General features: G+C 40.3%; 1 protein-coding gene across 5 annotated transcripts in view; it reads right to left on the minus strand.

The window, feature by feature from the left end:
* Positions 1-20,553, minus strand: part of RAI14 (retinoic acid induced 14) — an 85,891-nt gene that overhangs the window by 48,780 nt on the left and 16,558 nt on the right. The window lies entirely within an intron of this gene.

Consider the following 20,553-nt stretch of genomic DNA (forward strand, 5'->3'; position numbering starts at 1 on the left):
TATCAACCTGGTACAACTACCACAGCTCAGCACTGATGGACTGATCTGCACATCAACAACCTGTCCTCATTTGAATATTCTTATCAATAATATGTGATTTACTAGAACACTCAGTCCTTTCACCACAGTGCTTTTGCTAATTTGGATACCCTGCAACTCACCAAATGCAAGAGCTATAAACAGCCCTCTGCTTTTTTGTTTTAATTAAACATTCACTTGGCTCCTACTAATTAGTCCTAGACTGGACTATAGTTGGATGTCACAATCATCAAGATACTCTCCTGTTATCAAGATAAATGGTTTGTCTGTCCTTCCCCTCTAAGGAATACAGTTGCTGCTGTATCAAGTCACCCTACTGCAGGCTGTCTAGTTTATATTCTGATTTCTTCACAAGATCTGCCCTCATTTGCTGTAATAGAGCTCACCAGCTCAACAACATAGAGATTTTCAGCTTCCACAGTACAAAGCTACTGGGGAAAATGAAAAACCCATAATAAAATGGTGACCAAAGCTCAGAATCCTGAAGAGCAGTCCACTCCCCAGAGTTTCTCTGGAGAAAGAGCACACAACCCCCGGAAAACTGAGTGGGCTGGCTGTGCTACCAGCCCCTTTTCCATCACCAAAAACATCCCTGATACAGCTATAACCATTTCATCACAGTTCTTACAAGGGCTGACATGAGAGAGAGAAATCCCTAGTAGCATCATAAATCTTATAAAACATTTTCCCCTTGATGCTTACAAGCAAGACTGACCTGACCAATATCCCTAGCCATGCTCCCCATCAGGATCAGTTTACTCTAAACACATTTCAAAGCCTGAGACTGCACACCAGGGCTATGCTGGATTCTCTGGAGTAACACAAGAACAACTTTGAGTAACTGCTGAATTCAGACATGTTCTCAGGAGCAAATGGCCAGTCAGTGGTGAAGTAATTCTCATCTTTTTTCAAACCATGCTTTTCAATAATTCATGTGAAAGGGTGGAGGAGAAAAGGGAGAGCAAGGATTTGTAACAGGTTTTAAGTCTTCATGGAAGAAGAGATAATGCCTAAGAGCTTTATGAGTCATGACAAAAATGCAAAGAATGTCCTTTTGTTGCTTTTTTGGTTTCTTTTAGGAATCCACATCACATATCTTAGGGGTTCCTTTCCATCTCATGAGACAGAAAACCCAGAATAAAATGCAAACATCCTTTTTTTCATCCTGTAACAGCATCTTTACCAGATTCAGTTAATAACTGCACAGGATTATATAAATAAGCTGAAAATGAGAATAGTTTTCATTGCCAGAGACAGCAGAAGGTTTCCAAATTTTATGGGTTAAAAAAGACAATAAATTTAACAGTCTTTTGAAGATGCTAGTATAATCCTCCCAAAACTGAAGAGAACAGATGACTCAACCACATGGCTAAGTTCCACCAAAATTCTGTCTTGTAATCATAAAATATGATGTAATGCAGTTTGGTCCCAGGAGAAGGAAAGGCGTTAGACATATGTGACATGCACAAGCGTTGCCTGGATCCATCTGGCTAGCTGTTTTAAAAAGGTATTACACAAATGAGCAGGGTTTTCTAGAAGATTCCAAGATAAATATTCTTAAGCCTTCTCCTGAAAAAGAAATGGATATTGCTCTTAAAAGCTACATTAATGCACCAGCCATTTTCATTACAAAATAAACAGGCATAATGAACAAGTTGTTACACCTTTCTGCAGCAATGCAGCTTTTAAAAAAAATTGCCTTTATAGACTTTGAAAGCAACCTGTGGTTTATTACTATTTCCCACCTAATAGCATGAAACCTCTTGGAAAAAAGAGTTTGAAGGACAATTTGGAAACCAAAAGAAGATTACCTTTTAAAATATCTGGGAAAGAGAAAAGAACGCACATGAATTCAGAACACACCTCACTAAGTGGCAAAGGATGTAATTTTCTGCATTATGTAAATGTTGAGTAGAAAAAAGGTGCTGAGAAGGAAATCAGAGTAATCAACTGTAAGACATAAAGTACTCTTCAGTTCACTACTGAAGTATGTGCAACAGAAGCCATCAATATCTCAATTACTCAAATATTTCACATAGTCCCTTGGAATTAATGGCAACCAATCAGCACATTATCACTCTGATTCTCATTGTATTCAGGGTGCCATTTAATAAGGTATGCAGAGATGCCTTAATTAAGCATGTAATGTCTAAGTGTTATATAAAAAAACCCTCCACTCTTTATTGTAGGTGGTTGAAGCCTGGCTCCCAGAAAAATAAACTGATTCTTGCACGAAAACTAAAGAAAAATTACAAGCAGGAATAGTTATGTTTCTCATAGTGACAGAATCAGCAAGGAACAACTACTGGGGACTGACTGAGGCATAACTACTCCGAAGTCTTTCTGAAAAACACCATGTTACCATTACCCCCACGTTATAATACCTTGCTCGGCAACACAGAGTGGAGCCTGTGAGCCCTAGTCCACACCGAGTATCCTTCCCCTCTAACAGCGTGTGCACTTAACCACAACAACAAAGAAGTTTAGAAAGAAACTTAAGTTTCAGCAGAAGCTAAGAAGCCAAGAGCCCACGGAAGAGAACCAGGAAATGTATCCATGCTTCCCGAGTCCCAGTCCAATTAATATGAAATCAAAGTGTTAGGAATCATCAGGCAGAAGCATAAAGAAGGAAACACAACAATTATGGACTGTATTCACCAATGTGCAGTGTTGGTCTCTTTCTTTAAAACTGCGTTAGAGCTGCATTAGAAAGATTTCAGAAGGGTGAAGATCATCCAAAACAACAGTTGTATGGAGATCAAACTGGCTAAGGTACCTCAGCCTAGTTAAACTAAGGGGGACACAAAGATGACAAAAAGCACTGATGTGGGGGGAGGTGAACGGGGATCAACTGTCACAGCACAGATGAGAGACTATCACATAAAGGTGGAACCAGGTCAAAGTACAGCAACAAACAGCACTGGACTTTTGGAAGTCCTTTCCAAGGATGTTCCAAACAGGTTTATGTGGGTTCAGGGAGGGACCGATCAAACATCAGGCAGAAAGGTTCACCTCCACTCTGGAAAAGAGTTTCCCCATGTGCAGGAAACTGCTTGAGTTGAAACTACTGAGCAGCTAGGAAAGTATTAAGGAGAAGTGTCGTACACACTTGCTCAGTGCTTTCTCTTCCCTAGATATACCCCAGCAGTCAGTGCTGGGAAAAAAAAAGACTATGGATCCTCAAACTGAGTGTTCTGGTCATAACAGACCAGAAATTTGCTTAGCTCCCTTGGGATTTTTTGTGCCACAGCTCCTATTCCCTCCCCTGCCCTGCAGAAGAAAAACCAACAACATATTGGTGTCTGTACAGCCTGATAGGCACCAGGACCAAGTCAGGCTACAAACACTGCCCTAAACCAGTGGCTAACCACACGTGACAACACTGCTTTTCTTCAGTAGTGACAGGTAGAAAGTAGAAAGGAAAAATGCAGAACTGCTACCCTGAAGGTACCTGCTAACTGAAGGTGTGTGCTTCACCTCATCAACAAGCACAGTCCTAAGCAAGGAACTCCTATGCTGAAGCAACCTCCACAAAACAGGGCTGTACAGATCCCTCCACTCTTTCTCGAGTATCCCAAGACAATGAAGGAAAACAAGGCAGCAATCTTGAATTCAACATGCCAGCTCTGTATCACGAGACAAACATTTTTAAAAGATGGCAGAGCAAAAGCAGTTTAAAGCCACCAGATTTGGCCATGCTGTCTTAACCACACAGGCAAAAAGCTGGAATACTTTTGATTGTATGGTCTTCTCAGGCCCCAGCCACCAATTTCTATAATCTTCTGGCAAGAGATTTTAATGGTAACTTGCGTCAAGGGACTAAGTCTAAACCAAGGACAGGCTACAGCCACACTTTAATTCATGGCTTGAATAAAAAACCTCAGCATGGATAAAAAAGGTCATTCTGACATGGGCTGAGGACACATCTTTACCACGGAAGGATACAATTTCAGTAGACTACCATCTCTTATGTTAAATATATGTTATGCTATGCACATCCCATTATTGAATTATTTGTCGAACCAGCCATTTTGAAAGCTAAATAGCTTATTTACCTAAACATGGATTTGAAAAGGAAGCTCTCAAGAGCCCTCATACAAATGAAAGAATATTGTTTGTAACTGTTGAATTATCAATCACCACTTTTCAATTTTGTTTAATCCTTCTAAAAATCTTCACTGCCCTAAGGGAAAAGAAATTAAAAAATCAAGGCCTTCTATTTGGAAAGCTCCACATAGTATTTCACAACAGCCCTGCAATTACTTCTGAGAAATCAAATTTTCAAGATTTTGGCCGGCTATGTTATTTGAATGGGAAGAGGCTGACAAAGCTAAGAAAATGGCATCAACCTCCTGTTAATCCTCCAGGAGTTGCAGTGAAGATACTGCTATTAGCAAAATCTGGGAGTAATTTTACCGTAGTGACTGCAGAAATTACAGTAAAGTGTGAACAGACAATTCGCCCATAATCTCACCACAGAACATTGCTATCTGCTTGAGAAGAAAAGGCTCAAAATGCTCTTCAGCATCTCTAAAGAGCTCTACAAGACTGAACGATTATGCACTGGAAAGTGTTTCCTTAGGAATGAGGAAAGTTTTGGCACTCGCTCTTGCAACGTCACTATAAATTAAACCTCTGTGCTGCAGCTGTCCAAGGCTTTGTACTCAGTCCCTGACACAACACGTTGCCTCAGGCTGCTTGCTGAATGCCTGCCCAGCCACTGAACTGGTTTCATTGTGCTCCCCCTTGTAAAACCGGGCTCACTACAGCCTGGCCATCTCCAATGCCACTTTCTTTTAGGCAAATGCTCCTGACTGAACAAGACATCAAACCTTGGGCCAAGGCTTTGTGACTGCTTGGTGGTTACCTGCAGCTTCCATAGCATATTAAAAACTGCTTTTACACAATAGCTTTTCACTCTGTAAATTAAAAGAAAGAATCAACATCAGGTATAAATGAAGGAAATGAATTCCACCATTCCAAATGTCGTTTTGTTTTAGTATATTGTTTTGGTGTGGGGTTTTTTTTTTAGTTATTTTGGGGGTATTTTTTGGTAGTTGTTTTGCTTTTTTTTTTTTTAATGAAGGCAGCAAACATTCTGGCAAATGAGAAACATTCTGAGAATATTACATTATTTGGAAATAGAGGTTTTAGATTAATATTGAGCTTCATGGGTAGCTAGCCACTTCCTTAGCTTTGTTTTATTTTAGAATGCGTCATTCTTTTATTTCTATGCCTATGCAAAAAGTTTTCCAAACATTTAATGTCAGACAGGAAAACTGAAGTGGAAAGTGGATGCCAGCCAGTCTAACTGAGCTTTATCAACGCAGTCCATACATCCTGACACAGTATACATGCTCTAAGTTACCTCAAGCACTATAGCCAGTCATGCCACTGCTATTTGAAGAGACATCACAATTTTGCAGACAGAAACGATGGAATTTCAGTGTAAAGTCCAAAATAATATACCATGTTGTTTATGATCCATATACTGTTTGCATGAGATTGGAAAACAAAATTAAAAAGGCAATACAAATAATTGTATGTAAGTAGAAGTACAAAAGTCAGGTGCTGCAGTGCAACATTTTTATTACTTTTAAGCCATCAAAAATTATTATGTTTAAGACGTATATTATTAGCCTGCAAAACTCCAGGTTTCATTATGTATTCCTCTGTCTGCATATGCACTGCCCACCAAACCAAGCTGACACCGCTTTTCAGTTGGCTGAAAGAGCAATCACTGTGGAGACTAGCATTGAAAATATTTATTCTCAACCAAGAAGTTAACCACATTTCAAGACATGGTCTCTTCTGACCTTGGCAGCTTGGGAGTGAATTCTGAACACTTTCAGAGATGTGGCAGAGCCTGTCTCACATGGATGATCCCTATAGAAAACACTGGACTGAAACCCGAGAGCTAATTACTTGAGCTCAATAAAAAACTATATTTCTTGCTACTGCACCAATGCAGCCACTCCCAACTCTTATTTTAGAAACTGCTACTGAGTCAGGAAAATCTTGGTTACCTTGGAGATCACTCCCAGACAGCTCTGGCAGAACTCTCAAGATGTATTTTACCAAAATTTTTCACTCTTTTGTATACAGTCAGTCAATTTCTATGTACTTGAGCAAAACACAAGGACAGCAAACAAAAGAAATACCAAATTAGTGCATACTTCAACTACTCTCCCAGCATAGCTAGAATTTCAACATGAAGTAAAAGAGAAAGTAATTGTGTCCAGATCCTACTCCATGCGTGAGTATTAATGCCATGGTATGATAGAAGGCTTCTGTACACACAGGGGGGTTTGTTTGCTTGCTTGCTTTTGTTAGGGATTGTACAGATAACAAGTAGGTATCATACCAAAATTATTCATTTAAGTAGGCTTTCTTCTCACCAAATGTAGAAAATGTACCAATTATTTAATTGGTTTAATATAATCTCTGGGATGGAGGATTTGTATTTTGGGACACATGCTGGAACAAATACTCATGTTTACTTTTAATATAACAGAACAGCAGACTCATCTTGAAATTGCCCCTTCTAAACTGAACCTAAAATCATTTGTATCTGGGAAATAAACTGTGAAGCCCTGTAATAAACACAGTCACAGAAGAACTGGAAGGATCTATGAAAACAAGAGCTCAACACATCTGTGATGATGCACAGTATTCGAGAATACTTTTGTTCTTCTTTTGTTTCTGAAGACAGCATAAAAGGGCATTTCTTGCACCAACAGCTAAAAAAAAAAAAAAAAAAAAGGCAAAGAATCCATTCAAATACTACAATTGTATCTGGTTTGCATGGTTAAGCATTCCAGTTTCCTTAACTGTTTAGGTGGGAGGATGGGGAGCATTATCCAGCGACCTTTTCCACAGTAAGCCAGACTGAGCTGTACTGCTCTGTGTTTACCTGTGTTCCACACAGCTGGGTTAGCTGGTATTCAACATGGCAAAAAGATTAACTCTTTGCAAACTATTCACTTCACAGTCAATCTGTGAACACAGACTGGGGGGAAAGGTAAAGTTTATAACCACTCAATAAAAAAGAAAAAAGCACACACTTCCACGTATGTATTTTAAAACTGCCACAGGGAATGTGAACCCAATTTTCCCCCATTATTGAGGCACATGTACATCTCAAGGATAATCAATAAACTAGAGTAAGGTCAACAAAAGCTACAGGCTGGTCACAACAAGGAAAATAGCATATGTTTAGAATTCATTGCATTGATTTTACAATTTCCTCCTATTTTAGCACATTTCTTCAGAACAGACACATGTACCCATATTTAAGTTTCTGCCCTTTCTTACTGCATCCATGCAGCTCACCTACTCATATCAGAACATATGTGACACTTACACTTTTTAATTTTTTTAAGAAAAGCATGTTTATCACCAAATTGTCAGAAGTGAATTCCTGCATAAATCAGGCTCTAGGAAAACAGACAGCTCCACTGCCTCACCTCAGTTCTGCACACAGTGTTGTCAAAAAGGACTTCTAGATCCTTTCAGCAGAGACATGTTCCCTATTTTGTTAGCACTTGTAACACCCTCCTGCTCCGTAAGACTGCCTGAGGAGCTACGGGTGATCCATGGTGTCTCTGCTAACCTGGTGACACACAGCATTCAGGCAGTGGATAAGCTTTGGCAAAAAAACTGAGTTGATGTCCCTCTTCTCTCGGGAAGTCAAGCAGTTCTTTCCAGAACTGTACGAAAGTCAATCCATCACCACAGCTTAAGCTCTTTAGTTACTAGCTCCCAATTTCGCTCTCCAGCTCTCAACCCTTATGTTTTATCAGAAGTACAATTGATACCTTACTTACCTCTCATGCTGCTCAGTCCCTGAGCTACAAAAATCTGCAACAACACCACACCAAAATAAACTTATCTTCCACTAGGGAAATGCTCCTCTTCTGCCCGCAGAAGAACCAGCAGAGCAGTGAGCAACAGATACTTCAGGAGCTGAAGTTAACCAACTCAACAGCACACACAACTTGCAGACAACATGCTTTACAAGGCTTGAAGAATGTCAAGTGTTTACAAAGGAGAACACTGGCTGCAGAAGGTTTCCCTTCCCATAGGGCAAACTATCAAGGCTAAGCAAGACTGTCATCTTTGCATATTACACATAATTACAGACCGATTTTTAGACTTGAAAGGTGCATTTTCCCTCCACTGTGAAGGGAAACACTGTGAAGTTGTACACAAAAATAAGATGGCTTTTTATTCATGACTTACATTCCAAACCTCAAACAGACATCAAGTTCTTCTCAAGATAAAAATCGTTTTAAAATTCTTTCTGGTTTTAATTTCTTTTGGTGAGAATGCTCTAAAGAACTGAGGGTTGGGAACGGAACATATTTCTGTTCATATTTTCTGAGTTAGCCTTCCCCCCGCACCCTGAACTTTCACCTCCTTGCAGACGTTCATGCCTGTTGAAAATTAAAATGTCTGCATTGCAGGATGGGCCATTATAATTCAACACATGCTGTTTTGGAGGAGAAAAAGCATGGTTTTGAAATAGCTCTGTTACAGGTCAGGAATGTAAAGCAGAGTTCATATTTCAGATGACAATGGGAACCAGAGCTTTTTCTTGCAAACCCAACCCAGCTTAGAAGCAACGAAGGAAAAAGAAATCTGTGCAGTCAGGGCTTTGCAGGCTGCTTGTATTTTACAAAGGGCAGCATTGCAAAGTCCTGCTTTTACCACTGAATCCAAGTTTTCAAGATTTACTTTTTGAAAATACTTTCCTGCTGCAGTCTTTGCTCTGCCACAGATGACTCAGAGAGCATCCCAGGCTCACAAAACAACTGCACTATTGAAGCACCCCAAGCAGAAACAGTACAGCTCAAATGAGATGGTATCACAACCACGTATTATATTCCTCAAAGCCATGAAGACTGTGGTTGGATGCATTTTGCTACAAGTCCCAACAATGCCCCCCAGAAGAGGGAAAATCTCATTGTCTTATAAACTAATTCCACTGTTTTCATTCATCTACTCCTTTTTTTTTTTCACTTAGATTCACATGTGTGCTTAAGAGAGATTATGAAAGTCATTACATCTGTGCGATATCAGTGTCAATACCCTACAGTGGAGCATCTTGCTTGCTGGTGTCAGAAGACAGAGGGGAAGACAAGCAAAGCCAAATAAGACCACAAAGAGCTCATTTCTCACAGAAAGAGCATCTGTGGAGCAGCTTCCAAGCTCCACAGAACCTGTGTTGCAGAATTTGTCCCACCCTCACTTGCGTTTTGTCTGAGATGCAAGAACCTGTCAGACAGATTTGCTATCACAGTAAGACATTTTGCCTGTTCGCTAGGCTACAGCACCCTGCCCAGGTAATGGGCTCATGGGAAGAGCTCCTGAGAAAGCAGTATGTATCTCCCATACAGAAAATGCAGATTTTGCATGAAAATTGTTTAATGACTGCCAGTTTTTTGGCAAAAAACTGGTGACATTTCCTGAAAACAAGGCATCTCAATAGCTTCCTCCCCTAAAACCTCTGCTACCCTGACAGAATGGAGGAGGCAACAGCCTGGACAGAGCAGGCACCAGGCAGACAGCATTCCTGCACAAGCATTCTCAGACACGTGAGAATAAATAACCTCTGAAGGGTGAAGCTGGAAAATTTGTAGTATACAACAAAGCACAATTATGATAAAGACAAAATACCTTATTCTTTCGGTTTTTGTCTGAATAAACAGTGTAAAAGTAGCAAGAAACAGGATGCATGTTCTATCATCCAAGTTCTCAAAACATTCACAGTGACAAAGTATGACTCTTCTTTGCAAGAGGTTACACCTACCAGCATAACATACATGAGATCAGATAGGAAAAAAATATTGTAATGTTGCAAAAGGCAGAGGTCTACTTCTTTTATTAGAAACAGTGCAGGCAGAGAAGTGTCAGAGTTCAGTTTATCCTAACATTTCCGTCAGGGTTGAAAGTGCCATTGCACAAAGCACTAGAGGAAAAAAAAAGTCTAAACTTAATTATTCTCAAATTGCAAGGATAGCCAGATGCTTGACAAAAGAAAGACAGTCTCCAGAACAGACATGTTAGGTAGCTTTAATTACACAAATTCAATGCAACACTACTTTCATAATTCCAACTATTTTACATGGTTCAATCAATCTCCTAACAAGTTTATTCAGCACAGGAAGAAATCACATCCCTATACTTGAATACAAATTGTCAGCTTTAGAAACAGGACCCAGCTGGTGGCTTTCTGTTAGCACTACTTTGTGACTAAAAGAAACCTTCATCCCTTGACAAAGCTGGTTTTAGCAAACTCAGCAATACAGGTTTGAGGGTCCTCTTCTTGTTGCAGAATTGCTCCTCTAGAAATAAAATTTAATTTAGTGCCATTTCCTCCCCCTCCCCAACCCCCCAGAGATTTATGCAATCATTTCATACCAGTATACCTACTCCAAGATTACCAAAATCTAGAAAGCAGTCTCCAAGATAAATACACTCATGCAAGTTTCATGAAAAACGGATTATATTGACAAGAATAATACTGTGCTTCCACCAAAGTCTGCATCATGAGCTTAGCAGTCGTGTTTGATCTCTCAAATGCCAGAGAGCTACCTGCACTACCTGCTTTAGTAATGTGGGACAGCCCCAGCAGACACTGTGTGATGCCTGGCAGGCACACGGGGGACCCTGGAGAGAGTGATGGGAGAGAGCTGCCTCTGCACAGAGGTCAGAAAAAGAGCAGAAAAGGCAGACACTGAAGGCCAGAGTGAAAAACCACAAGTACTGTGATAAAGTGGAGGAGTACAAAGCAACCGTGCAGGGATGCCCCACTTCTCTAGTTCTGCTTCTCACAAAGGACCTCGTGAAATCTAAGGAGCCTAAGACTGATTCTGCCCAATCCCAAGAAAAATTGTAAAGGCTCTTAAGATGTTTCCTAAATGGGTAACCTTACTTTCTCACACCTTCTGCAGGGTATGTAGCGATAGCTCCAACATCAATCAGGGAGAATCTTTTTTCTCAGACAAATGGTTTAAATTGGGGGATCAAGAAGGAAGGTAAGAGAGATGACAAATAGAACGTGTTTGGTACTTTTTAACACCAATGGCAGCAACTCCAACCCTCACTTTGCATACAAAAGAAATTAGTTGATTAACTCCCTTAAAAGCACTCTGTATTGAGTCATTGAGGAGGGAGAACTACATTGCTTTCCACTACTGGAAATGAGATTCTTTGTCATTTTCATCAGCTGAAATTACATTCTTCCCAAAAAAATTGCTGTGCATGGCAGTCCTGACAAGCTTACATACTAAAAGACTGATTAAGTAAGAGAACAAATTAACGTCAACTGCTGATTTTCTCCACCACTGCTTTCTTGTAACAAAGACTAAAGGCATTGTAATTAACTTTCCTCGTGAAATGCTATGTTCTAAAGTTGGGCCTAATTAGATGCAATATAATTCTTGCCAGAAACAGATAATGTGTGTCTTTCATCGACTTGGGTGATTGGAATTTATTAATGTTCAGCATGTCTGCGTAGCACAAATCATGTTTTACCCGCTGCTCCACAAACGAGCACAGTGTCTCTTTTAAGGTATGATCATCTGCATTTGGTACTTTGTAAGTGGGAAACGCGGCTTTCATTTTAGAACAAAGCCTCATAAAAGAAGAACCCCTCAAACTGGAAAGGCAAGAAGGGAAGATAAAAATAACAGCATTAAGCATAGCAAGATCCTGGCCCAGTGCAAGCTTTCTGTGGTACAGACATACACACAATAAGCTTGCAGGGAACAGCAAAGGGATATGGAAAGAGGGAAGAAGGCACGGCTTAGCAGCAATGCTTTCCATTATAGCAGCAACAACAACTAAGATCTGTTGGTAAGCACAATGCCTCAAGGGCAGTGTGAAAAACCCACATGAAGAAATGCCAAAAAGATCCTCAAAGCTGCAGGAGGACAATGGAGGCTCAGGCCGATGGTAACGCAATCCCAAATTGGTGTCTTCTGAAGTTAGTTTAGCTTGAAATACTTTTGAACTCCACCCACTATCAGCTGAAGAGAAAACAAGGAACAGAACATGGATGATGATGATTCATGTCAGTGCAAGTTTCTATTTTTCTATTTCAAATAAAACTCAGACTCCATGTTAAGAGACATATTCTTTTTTCCTTTAGTTTTTCTGTTTGTTTTGCTTCCAACCAAGAACTTTTCTCCAGGGCTCAGCAATGCCAGGTAATCTCAAATGTCTTAACCCTTTTCCCAAAAAGAGAGACTGAAGTGACCTCTCCCCCCATGCAGGAAGCAAGTAGTGGTAAAGATCCAGAAAAGATCTCAAGTGGACTTTGCCAGAGTACTCCTGAAGTAGAAAGAAAAATGGTAGGCAGTCTTCTCTGTTGGTGTCTTCCCCTACCAAAAGAGCCCAGGAACAAACAGAAAACTGATCAGAAATGCAGGGTGAGCAAGGGATGTAACACCAGAAGATCTATAATTTTGAGTCTTGCCTTACAAACCCAAGGTGCAACAAATCACACATTTGATAAGGATTAATTGCACGAAAAAAACCATTAAGCCTAGAATTACAAATATCAGAAAGACTGAAGAAGACCCTCTAATTACATTATAAGGTCCTGTCCCCACATTTAATAAGTTACAGTATTCAACAACCATGGTTTTGATCTCATGTAGCAGGCACTCAGTCCCAGCTGTAGATTCTTAGCATACTACATGCCTTCTACACAACCATTCAGTGTTAATTATTGGTATGAGTGATGGATTTCATAACCACAGCTCCTAGCCCTTTTTAATAATTACTGTTGTGCAAATATTTCTGACTTCTGTAAACACTGTTATAAGAGATACCTAATCCTGGTGGTCAGCAAAGCTGCTGAACCCTGGGAAGCCAAATCACAGTGTCCAGAAGCTACAACTGCATATTCCTAATAGGACAGGAGCTGGAGATTAGTACATTTAAACTCCTGGTCATGTACCAACACTATTGGTCAGCTTATCTAGTTTTGTCATACTTTAGATATCCTGGGTTGATATCGAAGTTTGAAAGAGCCCAGGATAATGCCTAATGTGACTATTTAAGGACATTTTAAGATCAGCAGTAGGTTCGTTTTGAAACTTACACTTAACGTGCATGTGTTTGAAATGACTTGTGAAGAGACAAGACTATAAAAAATCCACATCACACACGCTCTGTGAAAGAATTTAGTACATTTCTGGTCTAGCCTTGGATGTTCATTGTGGCAGCACTCTGGTACACATTGTGAATGTTTTCAAGATTTGCCCTATTAACCAACCACTAAATGCACCCCTAGAATCAGACTATGAGCTTTTAGATCAGAAAACAGGTATTAGGAGAACCTTCACTGCTTCTGTTCAAAGCCTCAGGAAGGAGTGACTTGCTCTAGAGCAAGTAACCTTCCCCATAGAGGAAGGGACTTACCTCACCTATGAATAGCAGGAAGCCCAAGTTCATGCTGTGTACAGATCACTCCACAAAACAAGCTACATTCCTTGCAGCTCTTTGAAATATCTACTTCCAAAATTTCTTTTCTACAAGGTGTTTCTTTGTGTTAATTAACTGAATAGTCTAGGTGACAAGCAAAACCAATGAAGTGACAAACGGTCTTTAAATATTTCAGTTAGTGTATGATATAGAAACACTTAAATCTGGATTTGAGCTTTTGATGGGGTTTTTTGTTTTGGTTTGGGTTTTGGGTTTTTTGAGCATGGGAGGTTGATAGTTTGTAAGAGCATGGATTTGGCAACATGTTTCTTTCAAATTTCTATACTTAGACTTGATGACAAAAAAAAAGTCTGCTTTGAAGAAAACCTATCTAGAATCAGAAGAAAAAGAATTCAAGAAATAAAGTCAATGAATGAGGATAGTACTGCAAAAATTCACAGGCAAATTCCTGAGGACAGTGGTAATAATTGGAAATTGTGATGAATATTCTTTTCACATTGCCAATAAGTTAGCACACATACCACTTCTAACAGATCAGAAATGCACATAGCAAGATCTCTGTTTCACCATACTTAGTCTGTATACAGTTGTATTTAGAATCCAGGCAGTTTTCTTCTTTAAAATGCAGGCAGAGGAACTTGAGTGATGTAACTTAAGAACACACCAAAACCTGTCCCTATACTCAACCCAGAAATGCTCACAGCAGCTGAAGCAATGCAGTGTGAAATAAAGCTGGTTAAGAAAAAACAAGGGAATTGGTTAGGGAATAGGGGCTTCTTGGCATTCCTTTAAACCATTTCCTGTTCACCCTTGTGGAGTGTAATATAACCCTAAGAAAATATATGTGACCTCACTCCTTTCAGCTGCATTAAAAAGGTTTTAAAAGCAATTTAAATATCAGATTGCACATTCATAAACAACTGAAAAGAAAGAGGTTATACATATTATTGCCTTCATCTTCCACTAAGACAAGTTGGGGGAGTTTTTCTTGGTTTTGTTATTTTTTTTAATTTAATGAGAACTTTTGATTTTCCCTGGGAGACGAGGTCAACAGACTAGGGCACTTCCTGTCTGCAGCAATGTCGTGTGCTTATGCAGACATGAGTCTTCTGACAAACAACTGATTTATTGCAAAGAGGGGGTCATTACAATCATGGCATACAACAAGATCACATTCTTTCCTACTTGTTTTGCTTAATCACTATGGATTACTCAAACATACTTGAAAAGAAGATGCATTTCAGCTGTGTGTGAAAACTGACAATTCATCCAAAATCTCACACACACACTGAAAGCAGGAGGGGACATGTTCTAGGTCAGAGCATGATCATGCATTGACAAAACCTGTGTGTAATCCTACAGCTGAACTACTAAAATGTGAAAGATGTGATCCCACAAAGCCCTCAGCACCCTGTCACCATTAACATAGGTCTCAACTTCTCAGAAAAGATCATTAAAGGAGACTATCGTCAGGGGCATTTACAACTTCTATATTTAAAGTCACCCCTCTGAATCTTACTAATGGAACCCTCATGCAGTTCTATTACACATATTTGGGATAAACAAATGCTCTGCAAAGCAGGTCTGATCTCCAGCAGTGTGCAACACTAAATACCAACAGATTTTAAATGGGGGAGGCTCAAGAGATAGAGTTTGGTTCTTCTTGGTCACCACAGCTGACACACCAAAGTCAGAAGAGTCTGGTGAAACCCAAGCTATCTAGAACTCCAAAAGTTAGCCTGGGTACAGTAGAAGCTGCTTGTCTTTCCTTAAAGGGAATTTACACAGTCCACATGTTTCCAAAGTATTTGAGCACTGCAGAATTACTATTCTATCCACAACAACTGCCCCACGGAAATATTTTTCCACACCTCTCCCTTACTTTTAAAGTATGAAAGTAGGATAATAAGCCCCTGCACAAGGCTGCAAAAAATCACATTGAAAGATGAGGGGTTGAGCCTTTTTTCCAATCTCCTGACCTTTCCTTCCTTTACTGCATTGCATTGGCAGTTCTCATGATTTTCAACTAGCAGCTTAAATACATTCCAATGGCAAGATTTGCAATGTCCATTCCTCCCCCGCCATGAGATTATACTAAGTTTGTTTACAGCCACCTTCAGTATCTGTACCACATACAAGGTTCTTTTTCTTATGTCAAAGGACGTAATTTTCTAATTGTGTTTGCCTTGTGTACAGAGCTGAAACAATCCTACTTTCATAAAACTGAAGATCCTGAGCACTGCTAAAGTAATTTACAGGCCAGTGGAGGTGGGAGGAAGTGAACCAAATATCAGAAAAACTATCAGTGTTTAAAACAGAAACATAAATTTAAGAAAATTAAAATTCTGCCCCAGCCACAGTTATTAAAACTATGGGAGCTACCCAGGAGACAAAAATGAGTGGAAGAATTGCTACTGCCAGAGAGCAGGAAGATATTTGTCGTTAAGTAATATTTATGCACAATTTCTAGATAGCAGGCTTTTTTCTTGTTAGCTTACAGGCTGATACAATCACAGTCACCACTGCAGCAAACAGGTATCTTAGCATTTAGAATAAACAATAAAGTTACTTGATCTTCATCTAAAAGTATCATGATAGTTTGGGTTTGGAAGCGGCAGGAAGCATATGATAAATCTAAAACCCAGGCATGGAAACTCCCTTTTATGGAGTTCCAGGGTATAATAATTACATTCTTATGCTAGCAGGAGAAACACACTGAAAATGACAAGTACATTTCAGCTAGAAGTTAATTTGCTAAACTCACCTTCCTGGTCTCTGAAGAACACTTACTTCATGTTCTTCCATTTTGCATCAGAAATTCTCAAATTGGACTGGGCGCCCTCCCCTCAACACTGCACGGCTAAATGACAGAGATACTGTGTATTTTACAGGGTGAAACAGCAGCCATAGCTGCTCATTTGCCAAAACTACGCAAAGACGCAGTGAATGAGAAGAGTCTGGACACAAACTTCTATGGCCAGAGGAGTGTCCATGCTCCCCAAACTAGACTAAATTAAAAAAAGAAAATAACAAAGAAGCTTTGGAGTTTACCACCACATGTGTAATGACTGAGCAAGCATCACACATAACAATGAGAAAAAAACATACCATGTATTATCCCAAAATCCCAAGCATTTCAACAAAAAACAGTGGCCACCCTTCAACAGAAGTAACTTATTTTCTCCACATTTTCCCCACACACTGCTCATACTTGTCCCATCCCATTCACTATATCACAGTTTAGAAAACAATATAAATTAATATAAATTATTTTTTTTCCTTAAATGACCCTCTAAGGAAAGCAAAATTACTCACAAACATAAAATACCAACAGCCTACATCTGACCTTATGCGTCTTACCATCTTCTGAGTAAATGGAGATAGCTGCAGTGCATCACCACTGGAAACTTTCAAGATCTTTTTGCTGTGACATTAATCTGAGCTAATGTTCCTCACAAACACATGGAAACACAACCTTCCTCTTGAGTGCACAACATGGTAAATAACCAGCACAGCAATCCAGCTGAAGCGAGACCTGGCTTGCACACAAGGAACCTACACTACGAGAAAAAAAACCAAAACACACTGAGCAACTCCAAGTTTACAAGCAAACAACATATGCATTAAGAAGTGGTATTCACTACTGGAAAAAAAAAATTGCTGCCCAACACGAAGCCTAGGGCAGCTTCTTGCTGTGCAGCACTTCACATGCACAGCCCTGTTTGCAACACCAGGGCTGCAGGAATGCATACCTCCTGCCTGCTGCATTTATCACACTTTGACACAGGACTGGAGACAAATCCAGAGCTGTGAGACAAATCCAGCAAAATTAGACAGCAACAGGCTGTTTGACCAAGTGGGACAGGAATACAATTGGGTGGTCAAAATGAAATCCACAAGAATCCCATCCTTAAATATGCTGTTACACAGTAACATGCCAGTAACACCTCCAAGACAGTTTGAACTTGTAGTCTTTCTCAACAATGTAAGGCACAAGCCCATGGTATACTGCTCAGGTTCCCTTAGCCACAGTGAAGGAATTAAAGAAAAGGGTCCTGCTTCTTCCCCTGATAAGCACAGAGAAATAATCAATAATGTGTCATCAACACATGGCCTCTCCCAAAGTCCTGCTCTCTCAACTGGAGACACATGGCTCTGATGGATTGTCTGTGGATAACAAATCGGCTGGATGGCCACATCCAGGAAGCAGTCATCAATGTCTCCATGTCCAGATGGGGATCAGTGATGAGTGGTTTCCCTCAGAGGTCTGTACTGGGACCAGTACTGCACAGCGTCTCCATTTGTGACACAGACAGTGTGATCCAGGGCACTCTCAGCAAATTTACAGATGACACCATACCAAGAGGTGTGTTTGACTGGTGCCATCCAGAGGGACCTAGACAAGCTCAAGAAGCAGGTCTGTGGGAGCCTCATGAGGTGAAGAAGGCCAAGTGCTGGTGCTGCACCTGGGTCAGGGTAATCCCCAGTACCAGCCCAGGCTGGGCATGAACAGCCCCAGAGCAGCCCTGCCCAGAAGGGCTTGGGGGTGCTGTGGGTGAGAGGCTGCACATGCCCCGGCCATGGCACTGCCAGCCCAGAGAGCCAAACGTGTCCTGGGCTGCATCCAGAGCCCCGTGGGCAGCAGGGCAGGGAGGGGATTCTGCCCCTCTGCTCTGCTCTGCTGAGACCCACCTGGAGCACTGCATCCAGAGCTGGGCTCCCAGCACGGGAGGGACAGGGACCTGCTGGAGATCAAAGGACTGGAGCACCTCTCCTTTGAGGACAAGCTGAGAGAGATGGGGTTGCTAAGCCTGGAGAAGAGAAGGCTCCAGAATAGTTTACTTTAAGTGGCCTTTTCATACTTTAAGGCCGCCAGTAAAGAACAATGGGGAAGGACTTTTTCTCCAGACCTGTGGCAATAAGGCCAAGGACAGTGGGTTTAAATTAAAAGAGGGTAGACTGAAACTAGATGTAGTGGGTTGCCATTGCTCCTGTCAAACAGAGTCACATCATGCCATAAGTAATCATCCCCCAAAGAAAAAAAAGCTGGAGGAAAGGAACAAAAACGCAACGTCCTCTAGACCCCAAAAAGAAGCCACTGTTCGATAACCTGCCAATCTCAGCATCTTCAATATCCAAGTGTATTTTAATGCTACACTGAGGGGAAATCCATCCCTCACTGGAGCCAGCCATGTGCATCCATGGAGCCAGCATTTTGGTTTTCATTCTTGATTCAATGCTTTTTCAAGCAGACTGAAGTCTTTCTTCTGACTTCAAAGGGCCCTGTTTCAGGCTCTGGATAACCAGACAGGTTACCCAAGTTGGCAATATTCCTCCACCACACACAGCAAAGAAGCAAAGATGAAAGAGGAGAGATATGCACCCATGAACTGAGCCACACAGCTATGTCAGGCACATATATACGCATTGGCAACCACACCATTTGCAAAGTTATTAAAATACCTTTGCTCCTATCACTGCAATCAAGTCAATGCAAGTGTTCTGGACAGTCAGCTGTGTATTTAATCTGAGACACTCACATGCAGCATATCTGGGGAATGAGAGTCCTCAGACAGGAGTAAATTTAGCCATACAGAAGTAAATTTAGCCAGTTTCAGATTATATTTTGCTAATTATACAATGCCACCCCTCAAAATCCAAACAGTAGAAAGTAGCAGTAGTGTCACATGGAATAAGAGCACTACTTAAAGAGTTTTCTACCTCAAAATACTTCAAGGTCAACTATGGAATCCACATAACAACCTAAATACTGGAAGAGATAGCACCTGCAGTAACAATAAATATGGATTTAAACTGAGAATCTAAGAAATTAAGACATCCTGAAGCTGCAGTTAAAAGACATTTCACTATGATGGCTTTTGCCAGCTCAATGCTAACAGTATTTTTAAAAGCTTAAGCCTGTAGCTTTGTCCAAATCATTTAGGTCTTGAAATAGGCAAAATAGTTTTTCAGACGTCAGAACAACTACACAAGTCCAGACTTCCCATTTCCAGGGAAGAATGGCCACTGACACAGTGATCCTTCTCTATGCTTTAGCTTCACAGATATTCAGAGCATGTATGAGCTGTATATCCAGCATACCTCATATGTGACAATGTGCAAGGAAGCAAAAAAGGATTTGACATGTCCCTAATTCTGGATATTTTCCTGGACTACACACAATCAGAACAGCTTCTTGAAGAATAGCACTAGAACACATTTCTGGAATAAGGTATTTAACACACCTCTTTCAGTCTGACTCTCTCCTTAGCATTTGTTCTCTTCTTGTATCTCTCACAGTCTACCAAAATACAAGCACAGAATGAAAAGGCTCAAATCTCCACTAAAATAAAGAGTATGGGTATTATATTCCCTAGACAATATTACAGCAGATATTCATCGCAAACTGTCTTCACTAACAACAAAAGAAAAAACAAAAGCCTTCAAACATAAAGACTGGGCCATTCCTTAAAATCCTCTCTTTCACATGAGTTTTAACAGACAACTTCATATCAGATCAGGCACGAGCAGTGCCAAAAAGGAAGAAGGGATATAGTGTACCACAGTAAGGACACACAGACTGCTCATTTATAATTTCAAAATTTATTTTACTTTACATTTAAATCTTACGAAAGATAAACAAATAAATGAAAAAATTACAAATGTTTTTTTTCCAACTCTTCCAAAGTTGGAAGGCCTTTGAACTTTTGTGCTCTCCTTAAAGGGACATAAAAGAAATGTTTCTACACAAAAAGATTCCTTTCTTGTTACCAATAGATTCAAAAATACTAGTTTTCTCCAGTTTGTATATGCCAATTTGCCTTTCTTCTTCCTACTCATTCCCATTTCATAATCCTGTTTAAGGAAATAACCATGTGGTTATTCAAAGTAAACTAACTCCAACCCAGGTTTGTCTACTGTAATTCCAAACACCACAGCACAGTTCTCATTTAACCAATTCCCTCTCCTTTCTGACTCAAACGTTTGGAGATGCTGCAGGTGGTTTACAGAATATCTGCAAGTTATTTAGCCTTAAACACTTCTCATACTTTCCCATCC

Source organism: Pyrgilauda ruficollis, unplaced genomic scaffold (genome assembly GCF_017590135.1).
Source record: "Pyrgilauda ruficollis isolate IOZ18807 unplaced genomic scaffold, ASM1759013v1 scaffold120, whole genome shotgun sequence".
Taxonomy (NCBI): domain Eukaryota; kingdom Metazoa; phylum Chordata; class Aves; order Passeriformes; family Passeridae; genus Pyrgilauda; species Pyrgilauda ruficollis.